The sequence below is a fragment of the Charadrius vociferus genome, unplaced genomic scaffold, assembly GCF_000708025.1.
Source record: "Charadrius vociferus isolate BGI_N301 unplaced genomic scaffold, ASM70802v2 scaffold260, whole genome shotgun sequence".
Taxonomy (NCBI): domain Eukaryota; kingdom Metazoa; phylum Chordata; class Aves; order Charadriiformes; family Charadriidae; genus Charadrius; species Charadrius vociferus.
In genome coordinates, this window is record NW_009646410.1 from 2,078,912 (window position 1) to 2,091,013 (window position 12,102).

Consider the following 12,102-nt stretch of genomic DNA (forward strand, 5'->3'; position numbering starts at 1 on the left):
AGGAATGCAAGTTTTTTTCTGTTATCTTCTCTGTCTGCAATGTAGCACCCACTACTTGTCCCCCAAGCACAGTCATCCTGGTAGCTAGGCGAGATACTTGCTGCTGTTAGGCATATGTGACGTGCAACTCCATTAGAGTTGCAGTTGATATCACAGTGCAGTTACACAATGAAGGGTTTCTTTGATCAGTATTTTGAAGGCTGTAACAATAGAAGTCTAAGCTTTGGATAAGGTCTGCCCGGATGAGACTGTTGCTTAAATGACTTCTCTAAATTCCTGAAAAGCCGAGACCAGAAAGGTCTTGATCAGTCAGTTTGCTACTCAAAAGATAGCAAACTACTCATAAGGTAGTTCTCTTTGTCTTGAAGGAAATGACAACTGGAGCAAATTTTGTGGTCAAAATGTAAAATCTCTGTTAATTGGAAATAGTTTCAAAGAGCATACAGGCACACAGGAAGACAAACCTGCAACTGATTTCTCTAAGAGCAGATCAGAGCTGATACGGAAATATGTTCTGCATTCACTTGTATTTTGCTTGATATTTTCATATTTAGAGCAACTCTTTTTCACTGAGCTACAGAAAGCTCTGCTACCTTGTGTATCATTAACTTCAAATTTTGGGTTGGTTTGGTTTCATAACATACTTTCAATCTCTTGCACTAGGTCCAAGAAATTTTTAACATAAATACACAACTACAGAAGATGCTGGATTTAGCAGCTTTCTGCTGCAGTTTCATTTCTAGATCACATATTATATACAAAAGACAATATTACCCTGGGAAAAGTTCCAGCCATACAATAAAAATTGTTGTTGTCATTAAAAATTACAAAGAGGATGTGACATTCAGACTAAAACGCATACAAGATGAGGACCATTACATACTGTTCTATCAGTAACAAAACAATATTTATGATTTAACTGACTGTAAATTGCAGAAACCAAAGTAAAGCTGAAGTTAATTAAACATACTGACAGAAGGACCAACAGTGCTTTACCAGAAATCCAGACACACTAGTGGAATGGGTTATGCGTGGATGCAGATTTCTTCTTGCAGTACAGATGCTCGTTCTATTAATTGAATGGTGACATGTTAAACTGAAAGGACTATCCCACTGTGCGCTCTTTACAGTTTGCAGATGACATTATCTTCATTATTTCAGCTTTTCTGTCATTGCCAACTCAAACTGTGTATGGCTTTGTTGTGCCTGACTGCACTATACAAACATTTGCAAAATGGCAAATCCCAACCCACAATCAAAATATCTGAGCAGCAAAATATTCATATCCAGTCTGAACTGCAAATTTTTGGATCTCAACACTGGTTTATGCAGGTTGCTTTTTTGCCTCTATGCTTTGCAACAGAAGTCCTTAAAGATTTCAGAATGCTTCAGCAATAGGAGAGTATACTAATGAGACCCGACAAAGCACAGCAATCATTATTCTACTTAAAATTTCCCTGACAATTACATTGCATTAAAGTGCATCTTGTTGTAATATACACAGCTGCCTCTGGTTCGGCTAACCAGAGGCAGCTGCATTCTGAAAGTGGGTGAATAAAATCACGTATGTAGATAGGTCAAGTTAAGAAGACTTCAGGGAGGATGGGTATTTTCAAATGCAACTGCTTACTATCAGCATTCATAGAAACATCCAATCAAAAAAGGTATTGCTTTTGCCCACCCTGTGGCCAATGTAAATGATACATGCCAGGTCCAGAGAAAAATCTAATCCATTATTCAGAGTATAAATTAAACCAAAATCAAAAGAGGCCAGCTCTGCAGCTCTGGTTCAGTGTGTTGTCCCAATGCTTAGTAAGGCTAATTCCGAAAGGAATATCAGAAAACCTAAGATTTTTGTCAAATTTTTTCAAATCTGCTGTATTAGTATGGAACAGACTGCATGAGATGAGCAAGAAAATTAAATTATCAAAGCTTTGTACTAAATAATTGGATGCTGTGCAATCGCTTCAGCTATCAAAGAGCATGACCTGGCATCACTCTGCACATTCCATAGATAGCAGATCCTTATCTCTTCAATACACATGAAAACAAAATACATAAAAAGGAACACAGTAAGCAAAATAAGATGTACCATAGCCATACAAAATGTCTAAGATAGGGCAAGAGCAATGCTGAGAGTCCTGCTGATTTACAGAAAACTGAGGCGACTGAGGAAATCAAGAGGAAAGGCAACTGGTTGTTGTGAGACAATCATCTAGACTAGGGAGACAATCCCCAGTGTCATGCTCTTTCTTGAACCCTGAATCCTCAATGTTTTATACCAGTTCAGGAAAAACATTCTCTGTAATAGTGCAGAGAGTGACTGAACACAGATTTCCACTCCGCTGTGCATATGATACCTGGCTTGGTGCCAAAGATTTACTCTGATGGATCCTACAGGGACTTTGCTTAGAAAGGAAAAAGATTTTACAAAGCTCTTGTTTCTCCGAATGCAGAAGGAGGAGGTCTGCTAAGGCCAGGGAAGAAACTTTGTCCTCCAAAAACTTCTCCTAAACCATTACTCCATTCTATGTTACACAAGTGGGCAAGAGGTTTTATTAAAGGAGAAAAAAAGCTGTTCTCTATTTTTGAAACATAAGCAGACCCATACCTGGATTAATAATGGAACAAGGGAATACAAAATTAGAATGAACAGACATATGGACAATCCTTGCTGAGAATCCTATCTGGGACACTTACACCTGATGCACATACAACACAGGGTCTCTACAATCGGTGCATCAATGCCCATCTGACAGAATGGCATTCTTCCTGGGTAAACAGGTTCAACCTTATGGCTCAGGAATTATTGCCAAGTAAAAGGATTCTTCATAAGTGCCACCTCATGACACTGAAAATAGCAAAATTCTCTCAGCATCCTTCTCCTTTCACTTAAAGTAGAACTATTGTACCTCTCATTGCAATTTTCCCACTTGAGGGGCATAAAGAGACGTGCGTACTTGCTTTGTGGATTCTGATACTCCTGTGTTGCTATCAGAACACTGCAGGTCCTCCACGGCAGCTCCTTTTTTTGGCACAACTTGTCACATAAGGTACTAAGGAGGCAAAAGGTCTAGAAAGCAATTCTGTATTCCTAAAGAGGGTTAAATATCTAAAAAAAATTACTTCATTTCTGATACATCAGAGACTTCTGCTTTTACCACCAATACCTAGAGTATGCCTTTAACTTCCAAGAAATATTGTTGCTTCTGCAAGGCACCAAAATAAACAGGCCCATCTGAACAGACACTTTGCTGTTAGGAGCATATTAACCTGCACAAGTAGCTCTGCAACAGCATTATTAGCATCAGCACTGTATTCTGCCATTAGTAGAGACAGTCCAAAATACCACGTTTGTCCAAAGTGCTAGAGGATATTGAATGACCTCCATTTGCTATAGCATTCTCTCCCTCAGTACCTAAATCACTAGTATCTGAGATTAGTACCTCTGCTGATATAACACCATTATGTCAGATCTCTTTCAATGCAGCTGCTGTAGAGGACACAGGATATTTATTTGGAGCTGATATGACATGTGTTGCTTTGATTTTGTCAGATTACTGTAGGTATGTCTCATTGTGGAGCATAAAATTACAGGCTAAGTTCGGCAAGATGTTTTGCATTTTTGTTTCCTGGTGACTTCCATGTATAGGGAAACAGCACTGTACAAGATCATAAAAACGTACAGTAAATGCAAAGAGCAAAAGATGCCAATGCCCCATAAAGTAATCAGTTAACTATATCTATCTTAGAGGTCAGAATGAGTAGGCTTATGTTTCAAGGAGAAGTTGTTGCTCAGTCCCTAAAACTATTTTAAAATGATCAGATAACACTGTATCGGATACCAGGTACCATGATGCAGATGCTCAAATATCTGCATATAACTTGCAGCGCAAAGAGGTCTTCATCTTGTTGCAATGCTAATGCTGACGTAATATAAAATGCTGTAATTAATACAAAATACCCCTCAGTGAATATGCTTATTTGCAAGATATAAACAAGCCAATGTACAATTACTTATTTACTTTCTATACTTAAATAAAAGATAAACAGGCTTGTAACTGATGCCATCATTTGTCATTCACATCTGAGCATAAGCCAAGAGTAGAGTCCTGCCTGATCAGAATTCTCCATTCACTTTACTGCCATTTCACGCAGATGAAAAATGCTACACTGAGGAGAATCAGGCTCACAGCAGTTCGGAAAAAAAATCTTTTTTCATCAGAATTTTATTGATCTGAGCTCTTCTGATTGCTATATTAATCACTCTGCATGCTTATTCCTACTCAACTTACATCCTAAGAGTCTTGCTTGTGATAACCTGGCTAGTATTGCCCTGGCATTAAATACACAATAACATTTTTATCGCTGTTACCTCTTCTGCATAGTTATGAGATTAAAATGAAAACAAGCTGCAACTATGAGCCATGTAGTTTCATAATGAACTTAGTGCAAAGCATTAATTTGTTGCTAATACTTTGATATGAAACTCACAGAAAAATGGCATAGTGTTTACTACCAGAAAAATAAACCCTCAAATCTGCTATTACAGTGGTGAACACTGAAAATGAAAGATATATTTATAACATATTAGATGCTGATGTGATCTTCACTTATGTCCACCCTTTGTGTCCCACAGAGTATTGGCTTTATAGGCCTTATCCTGCTTCTCTCCCAGCTAGCAGAAGCTATTGCTTAGCTTTGTAACACTATTTGACTTTCCATCAGAGTTCCATAGTTCACTCTGAGTAGCTTCATCACTCTGAAGATGTCTTATTCAGTCATTGACAAGTAATCCAAGATGGCTGTGCCTTATTGCAGAAATTAAAATTAGAGGAATTTTCCTGTAGTGTTTCAGAAGATCATGTGTTCTAACAGAAAATTAGCCCTAGAGAGAACAGTGCAGGATGGTTAAAAAAAAAAAAAAAAAAGCTTTAAGAAAAAGTTTAATCTTTTTTGCTAAACTCCATCTCCAGCATCTTAGGTAAGAGTTATTCAATCTAAAAAAAAATCAGTTTGAACATCTTCAGTCATACAAGTACCAGCTTTTGGCTCACATCAACAAATGCCTCTTAAAGCAAATGGAATACACATGTATAAAGTGAACCCGACAGCAGGGTAACTAAGCAGATGCAATTAGCTGAAGATTCAGCCCTCTATAATTAATGTTCAGTTTGTTTAAAACAAGTCTGTACATAATTGTAGCTATTATTTAAGATGTTTTTATGCAGCCTTTTTATATTGAAAGAATCTAACAACACGCACTTCAGGCACTATATAAAGCATCATTTATAAATGAATAGTTACAGGACAAGAAAGGTTAGCTTGCTTATGAATATTACAGCCTACATTGTATGCATCACCATACGATGAGGGAGGGAAAGGAAAACAAAGGATTATAAAGGGATCAATAAATAAAATGCTTTCATCAGCTATGCCAGATTTCTTTTTTTTTTTTTGGATAACATTTTGCTCAGGAAACATGCAAATGCTCTTTCATTAAGTTAATACTTTCCAATTCCATAAATCCTTCTTCCACCATCCCCATGTGTAAAAGCTCTCACTGCTGCTGTGAATTCCAAACAGTATTCAACACAAGCAAAATGGACGTGACCTGTTTTTATCATGTCAGAGGGAAAAAGGAAGGCACTATCATTGGAACTCTCCTATGGTACAGAGACTGGATTCCACATATTCTCTATTTATTGTAATTTTGTTTCCTCAAAAAGCCTCCAATTAAAAACCTGGGGCAAAGGGTGAGATTTCATACAAGCAGACTCATGCATGCTGATAGTGGTGATAAACAATGTGACCTAACATTACAAGACAGCTAACAGCTAGCTGCGTCTACTATCGCTACGTAGTTGGCTTTTGATGAGAGCCATTGAGTGCCCAGAGTCACTAAATGCTGCTAGAAGAACCATAAACTAAGATGTTTATAAGCATTTAAGCCCACATTAGGACGCACGTTCTGCTTACAGCACTCTCTCACTAGGACTCTGCAAGACTTTAGTAGTATCTAGCCATAGCTCAGTTTGCAGGAAATAAGAAGAAATACGGCTCAACTCTGTTCAGCAGAGGGAAGCATCTTGTGCAGATATTATTCTCATCCCCTCCAGTCAAATATATTTGTGAACATTTTCACTAAAGAATTTAAAATCTTCAAAGGCGAGGAATGGGGCAAAGGCAAGTGATAGCCAAAGGCCACTACACAGAACTGGCAGGCGGGACTCCAGAACATGATTTCTTCCTCTGCTATTAATCGTGCAGGTGACTGTGCACTTTCATTTATCTACCTGCAAAAACTGACTTATAATACCAGTTACCATCCCATTGTTCAAGAAAGGAAATAGCAAGATTTAGTGGAAGGGATCCCATGAAACCGTGCTCGCTAGGTGCTTCTAAGTTGTGCTTCACTCAGCTGTAGAAATACAGTTCATTTACAACTTTCTTGCTTTCTGACCTCTGAATACTATCAAAACAGTTTAAATAAGCTTATGTGTAAGCAGGAATCATGACCAATAATGTTTATGAAGAACATGAGATGAACATGCCAGGTAACTGCATGCTATATCATGCTGTTAAAGGAAACTGTATTAATATATGGGTTTGGGTGGTGGGTCCCAACTTCTAATAAGCACTTTTCCATAAAGCTTATATGCCCAATCATGCAACTGTTATTTAAGTTCTAATATAAATAAACAAAACCATGGGCTGTATCTAAAGCTTTTAGTGAGAAAAAGTTAAAACCACTTTGACTCACCCTTCCCTGAGGGTGAATTACTTTATGTCACTGCACCCAATTTAAGACAAAACTCTGCATGTTGTTCCTAACTCAGTCTGTAGAACATCAAATGTTCCTATAAAACTGCTGTCCTTTTAATGTGACTAATATACATGTACAAGAGTTAGACCACATAATGTAAAAGATGGTATGTTCACCCTCTCCAAGTAGTTTTTGGCTAACATGGCTGGAATACTACGGCACTGTTACACCTAATGTTATTTGCTTCGATTTTTAAAATAATGATTTTTTCATAATTTCTTCTTCATCAAAATTTAATTTCTGAAATGACTGAGAGACAGGGAACTTCTATACAGCTCTCTATGCTGTCTGGGAAAGGCAAGCAGCTGTGTTTCATATGAAAGAATGCTAAAGGTTCTACCTACAAATTACTATCCTCTTGCGATACAAGCCTCTGCTTCCTCACACCCCATACATATCTATGGGATTCATATTACTTTTGAATAAGGTACAGTTCTTTTCCTTCTCTGGCACAAGAGTTGAAATTGCCTCAAAGCTGAACTACTGCAAGAAATCAGAGCAATTAAATTAATGCAGGAGAAAAATAGCTGTATTGCAGCAGCTAGAACATAATACTGACTGCAAGCAGTGTGGGAAATTCAAAGGGTAATGCCAGAGACTTAGCACCCTTCATCTCAGTCATTGATGGCATGCTTAGGGTTTCAACGGTCCTAAACCACATTAGTACAATTTGGCTGTCTCAGTGTTTTCCAGAGTCTCTGTGATAGGAGTGTCAGCATATACTACAGCCTACTCTGTATTATGTCAGATGGGGTAGTTCCTCTCCAATGGTTGTTTAATCATGTCTAGATATAAAGTGTGAAGAGCTCTGTAAAATAATGCAGTAAGAAAAAGCAAGATATCCTGTGGTATTAAATTTGCACTGCATGCCCTCCACTCCCATTAATTTCAATGCGGTTTGGGGACACACAGCAACTTCAAAGAAATGGCCTCAATATCCTTGAGCCTTTAAAGTTCAATACATTATTAATGCTAAATTAATAGGGCTTCCTTTAAAAGGAAACCACTAAGTTCCTTCCTCAGAAGCACATATGATATTGACGTGTCATCAGGTTTCTGAACCTCATTGTTCTCTGTACTCTCTAAACAGAAAGTTACCAATCAGTAATTGTACAGTCTGTCCTGTTAGCTGCCACAGGCAGATCTTTTTTTGTTTTCCCAAATCTTTGGCTCCAGAAAAAATATTTCTCAGCAGTCTTCCCATGAGGTAACTGTGCCCAGAATTTAAGTATTCATCACTGCTTAGGCAAACTCAAGGGGGAAAAATAAAGGTCTTCCAATTAACCTCAAGACTAATAGCATGGCATCAATATTAGGTGCTTGATCCTACAAAATACACAGCAACCTCAAATCCCACTGCATTCTACAGCACACAAAAACTTGCAGCCTAGAACGTGATATGGAAACATTCTAAAGAGCTACACAATATGCAGAGAATTCATAATGCTTAAGCAATACTATTATGAGCATTTTCCACAATCTTTACAAAGGGACATACCTGAAAAAGAAGAAAGAAGGCTGCCTTCAATCTCCCTTGAAAACTCAGCAGAACTATGAATGGTAATCTTTAGGTCTTGTACATACATTACTCTAACTTCAGTCAACACAAAATGATGCATGTTCCTGAGATAGGAAGAGTCATTTTCTCCTGGCTAACTTAGCCAGAAATAAACAAAAATAATCACAACAAATAACACAAAGTCATTCAAAAGCTAATGGCAAAGGGAAGGCAAAATTATTTTGATTATACTGAATTGGATTCAGAGACCCAGATTTCTAGTCATCCTGGGGCTGACAGTCAGGGCACTAATCCAGATCATCTCACAGCTCTCTGGACTACCTAAATCCTCAGCACTTAAACCTTATGTCCTAGCGCTTTCTGAGATCACAAAGTCAAAAAATGTTTTTCTGCCCATATAACAACAGCTTTGCTAGCATCAAGAAGAAATCTAATGTCAGAGGATAAGCCAAGATATGGATCCATTTCAGGCAGTGGCATCATGACAGAAAATTGAAGCTATCATAATGTGCCTTTATTGCAACTGCTCTTCACCATCACCACGGCAGTTTATCAGTTTCTTAGCAATAGCCGGTTCTTGGTTACTAGACATTTCTTCACATAATGGGGGAAAAAAACACCTTTGTAGCTAATTTTTCTGAATTGATGAGTGACAGCCTTTCTTCCAGTACGCTTTCAGTGGTATGAACAAGATTGTGAAGTATTTTTCAACATAAAGTATTGTTTCAGACTAAAGCAGATCTTGACTAGCTCAAAATAATGTTTCTACATCATGCAGATTTTCAAAAGAGCCCAGTTTATGCATATTCCCATTACTATACATGGCAAGTATAGAAGAATCTTAAATAGCAGTGAACTCATTAAATTCCCTTTAAACTGCCCAAAAGGGTTAGGATCATTGGTTTGTTTCTGTGTACTACCAAACAGTGAGATGCCATGGGCTATCATATATTCCAAGGTCCACGTTAACAATACAGGATTTTTACATACATTTCCTTCACTCACATTCCTGGAAAAACTGTGGAAAATAACTGTATGTTACTGAAGGCAAAAAAAAAGACTAAAGAAGGATATTTGCATCTGAGACAGCTGGAGCACGTTAGAGCAACTCCCAACAAGAAATGATTCTTTAGAGTCCCCAAAAAGTAAGTAGAGACTCTGGCTCTGCATGATAAAAAGCTATCCAAGGTTGCAAAGTGCCTTTGTACTTATGAACCCCAAATCATCTAATAAAACAAAGTGCACAGCTCAGAATCCCATTAGTATTAAACTGGCCATGAGACAAACACAAATGTTGTGTATCACCAGCATTAACTTACTTTGCATAAATTTAATTTACAATACAAGAGGCAGCTTAGGCAAGTAGAGAAGAAAATAAAGTAGTCTTATCGACACCTCAATCCACTTATGTCCCTGTAACCCAAATGATGAACAGTCAACCCCTATTAATAAAACAGAGTACATATATTTCACTACTACCTGTTTAACCTAAGTAACCTTCAATGTTAAAGTGAAAGGTTATCTAAACATGGAAAACGTGAAGAAAAGCAGGGTTTTTTTTTCAGAGTTCTAAAACCAGAGATGGGAAATAATTGCAGAAAAGTTGAACTGCAGTGTAAGAACTGTGAAGCAGCAAGAGAGAAAAATCATTCTAGTCAGATCAGCTGCCAGGATAAGACAAGAGAGATAAAAAGAGAACATGTCTTATTCATCTCAGTTGCCAGCCATGTTGTATTATATCGACATTTCAATTCATTAATTACTGCTTAGATATTACAGTGATGACAGCCATATAAATACCTGAATGTGGAGTTTTTACAGGTTTATTTTGGACTATTTTCAGGAGACATTCCTAAAAAATTTTACTAATTTGGAAGCATTGTTTGTTTATCCCACTCGTCAGGTGAAGATCGGGATGACTTTTTTTTTTAATTATTACTTTGTCATGCTCCCAGTCTTCACAAGAGACAGAATACTCTCTATGCCTCCCACCACCATTTTTGTTTCCCTGCAGTTCTGTGGAATATCCCTCAGAGATTACTTCTATCATCCATCTGTCCATAGTTATGTTTATCCACTGATCCTGGAAGAAGTCATACCCTTCCCCCTCTCTGGACTGATGCCTGAGACAGCAGTGTTATTCTGGCACTCTGCTGCTATTCTGTTATTCCTATCCCAACTAACAATTTCCTTGGCTAGAAATAATGCAGCTCTGCCTACCCCGGGTGACTCTAGAGAGCAGCTTATCCTTCTGAACCCTACTAAATTTCTTGGCTTCTTGGTCCTTGCAAAGGTGTCCCCTATTCATCCTTCTCAGCCATTTCTTTAGCCATTAGTCAAAAGCAGTGATATGCTTCTTTCCTCTCTCTAGTTTAGTTTTAGAGTTAGGAAGATATTTCACACTGACTGTGATGCCTGTACCTGCTTCATTTTGCTGATCTAGAATTTTAATCACTTTCTAAATTATTGATGCAGAAGTCCCAGGTAGAGTAAAAACCTCTTTCATATGGGTATCTGTTGTTCATAGCTTCCTCTCCTTGTCTTTGAGAGATGAGACTTTGGACACAGATAAAAGAAAAATAAAAAACCCACCAAAGGTAAGAATTTAAAAAATATTTATGGAGTATATATATATTTATAACTGTATGGAGAAATATGGCGCTGCAAAGATTTCATCAGGGATTTCCTAGCTTTCCTTCTTTTCATCTATGTGGTCCTGTTTCCTCCAAGTCAAAATCCACAGAAGTTTTAGACAGACTTTCATTCTTGCCTGTAACAAGAGGAATATTTTTTTTTCAGTGAGGGGAAAAACCAACTCAGGGCTGGAAATGGAAGTTGTAGCTTTTAAATGTGTATGTTTCCCTCTTTATCAGCATGGCATAACTAAAGCAGAAATACCTGGTAATTTCCAGTGTCCTTTGAAAACCAGACAGCACCTGTTACCCAGGTTTCTTCCATATTTTATTTATATTTACCTCTATTCTAGAAACTTATAAAAGGTCTATTTCTCTTCTAATCCTTTTTATTATTCAATGTTTCATTTTTGACCAAGACACTGACTGAGAAAAATAAAAAGAAATCCCAGGAGCTGTGACAGCCCTGCCTCCTGCACACTCTATGGGGCAGAACTTCTGGAGACAAGATGCAGATAGGCTCATTCCAGTAGCGTAGCCACTTAGTTCACTATTGTGTGAACTACTGAATATGACAGCAGTACAGAGAAACCTGTCCATCAGTAATACTCATTGCCTACATAATTTAATTTATAAAAATGCTAAGCAGTTGTCCATCTGTTGATATGTATAGATATTCAACTTTAAAAACACAACCACAGTGCAGCAGTACAAAGTAATATACTCCAACAGCAGTGAGACCAAGAGCCCTAGAGCACCAGTTTTCAGAATATCAGAAACAGGGGGATACGTCCGTGAATTCAGGCCAATTCAGAGAGGCTTTGTTTCTTTCAGTTAAGATTCTTATTGTATTCAATTTTGATCAGTGAATCCTTCAAATAACGATTCAGGATAACTGCGGCAAATTCATTGCTGTGCAGCTGCCTGAAGAACACGCTACATACCCTGGAGACACAGACATCCCATAACCTGATTATCCACAAATAAATGCCTGTTGAGTCTTCCACATATGCTGAGCACTGTAGATGGGAACAGAGAACAGTGGGATATGCAGACCTATAGATCTATTCCATAAACACAGCATCTGACAAAAATCATGTCCTCATGTCCTATACCGTCTTCTT

At 37.8% G+C, this 12,102-nt stretch overlaps 1 protein-coding gene across 1 annotated transcript in view; it reads right to left on the reverse strand.

The window, feature by feature from the left end:
• The window catches only part of CA10 (carbonic anhydrase X), a 209,638-nt gene that overhangs the window by 169,636 nt on the left and 27,900 nt on the right, over nucleotides 1-12,102 (reverse strand). The gene's annotated exons all lie outside the window — the stretch shown is intronic.